The sequence below is a fragment of the Arachis duranensis genome, chromosome 3 (genome assembly GCF_000817695.3).
Source record: "Arachis duranensis cultivar V14167 chromosome 3, aradu.V14167.gnm2.J7QH, whole genome shotgun sequence".
In the NCBI taxonomy this organism is placed as follows: domain Eukaryota; kingdom Viridiplantae; phylum Streptophyta; class Magnoliopsida; order Fabales; family Fabaceae; genus Arachis; species Arachis duranensis.
The window spans coordinates 6217003-6219298 of NC_029774.3; positions in this window are offsets into that span (position 1 = coordinate 6217003).

Sequence of the window (2296 nt, forward strand, 5' to 3'; positions counted from 1 at the left end):
ATTAATTTTTTAAAAAAATTATAAAAAAAAATAAACGAATTATTGTTTAATCTGTTTAATCAATCATTTTTTGAGTTAATCGAATTCAATCTATTTAACTTAAAATTTAAACAGATTCAGAGGTACTAAACGAATAAATAGAGTAGTTCAATAAATTTAGTTCATTTTTTCGATTATACATATCATAGCTTTCAAAATAAAAATAAATAAATAATTAAAAATTTTAAGCTTTGCCTGTTTTAGCGAAGTGGTGGAACGTTTCCATTTTAAGAGCTGGGATGGAAATGAAAAAAAAAAAGAAAAAAAAGTGATATTATATACACAAATTTTTTTTAACTAAATCTAATTAATTAGTTTAATTATAATAAAATTATTCTCAAAATAAAACGTGTGACTTGGTTCCAGTGCTTTACTAGTATACAATTAAAAAAATTTGTATTATTTGTACAAATTTTTTTATATTTTTTATAATACACAAATTTTTATTGAAAAATACATAAATTTTGAAATATAGTACACAAATTTTTTAAATATAACACACAAAAATAAAAATATAACACAAATTTATCGATATCGCACATAAATTTTACAGACAATATACAAATTTTTGAAATACAACACACAAATTTTTGTTAGTTACACCAAAATTTATGTGTATATTTTTTTATTGAGTTCTGTTACACATTTATTTTTTCTCTTTTTTTTCATAATGTGTAAACCGATCACTATTTATTATAAGCTAGTGTTACATTATAAATTTTATTTTTCAAAAAAAAAATACACACACAGAAAAGGTACTGTTGACACTTTTTTTAAGTATGTTATCATGGTTCATAACTATTAATTCTGATGTGCAGTTTCAATATTTTTTTTGTGGTTATGATCCACAAAAAGTGCGGCACGACAGTCTCTAAGTATATTCAACACGTCTCCTTTATGTTCATAGAATACTGTCCTTAGATGTAAGAGGTGTAAATCAACTTTGAATACAATTGTTCATTAATACTGCAAACATCATACCACATCACATGTGTAATTTAAGTAAAGTGAAACAACAAACGCCTCCTTCATTTTCATAGCACACAAGTAATCGAAACTAATAACTTGGTAGCTCACACTAATTTGACAGATATTATTAAACAAATTTTAGTTTATCATAGCACACAAATATTTAAGTGTAGTACATATTTTTATTCAACATAGCATACAAATTTACATATATAACAGTATGATAACTCATACTAATTTATCAAAAATTATTAAATAAATTCTAGTTTATTATAGTACATAAATATTTAAGCATATAGTACACATTTTTGTTTAATATAGTACACAAATTTATACATATAATACACAAATATTAAATATAAGAAAATGATATAAAAGGTATTTATATTTTTTCAATTTACTCAAAAAATACATCTAATTTACAAGAAAAAAAAATTAAACAACAATAAGACGTTGAAAAAGAAAATATAAAAAGAAGAAAAAGAAGAAGATAATGATAATAGTGATAGCAACAACAACAACGATGATAGTGGTAATAACAACAATGACAATATTAAAGAAAGAAAAAAAGAAAAAAAAGAAAAAAATGTGACTAAAATTTAAATTTTAATAATTTAATTAACTTGGTTAATAAAAATATTTAGTATTTAAAAAAAAATGTACTGATTCTAGAATGTAAGAAACGGTGGGGTTTACTGCTTTGTGCAGTTTTCAAGCTTTCTTAGCTTGTTGTTTGAAGTCACAAATTTTATGGTTTTGTAATGAGGTGTGGGACATTCCCATCCAAGAATTTGCATCGAAATGACAAAACATAGGATTGATTCTAGAAGGAAGAAATGGTGGATTTTCTCTGATTTGCATTTTCACGTTCCACTTACACTTTTAAGTACCCACGTACAATAATAATGTATTGATATATGAAAAAAAAAATCATATTATATATCCAAATTTTTAGTAATTAATTTTAATTAAGTTAGTTTAAATTTAATAAAAATTAATTTTATTGATAATGAGAATATAAATATACGTTCTAACAATAGAAATGTTTTTGTGTTCTTTTTTTTTCTTTTAGTGTTTTTTTACGTTTTTTCTTCTTTTTTATGTGTTTTCTTCTCATTGTATTTTATTATTATTGTTGTTGCTATGTGTTTCTTTTCCTTCTCTTTTGTGTTCTTTCTTTTTTTGTGTATTTTTTTATCGTCTTTTATTGCTGCTGCGTTTTCTTTTTCTTTTTCTCCTCTTTTTCATAGTGTTTTGACATCATTCTGTATTTCTTTTTTTTTTGTTG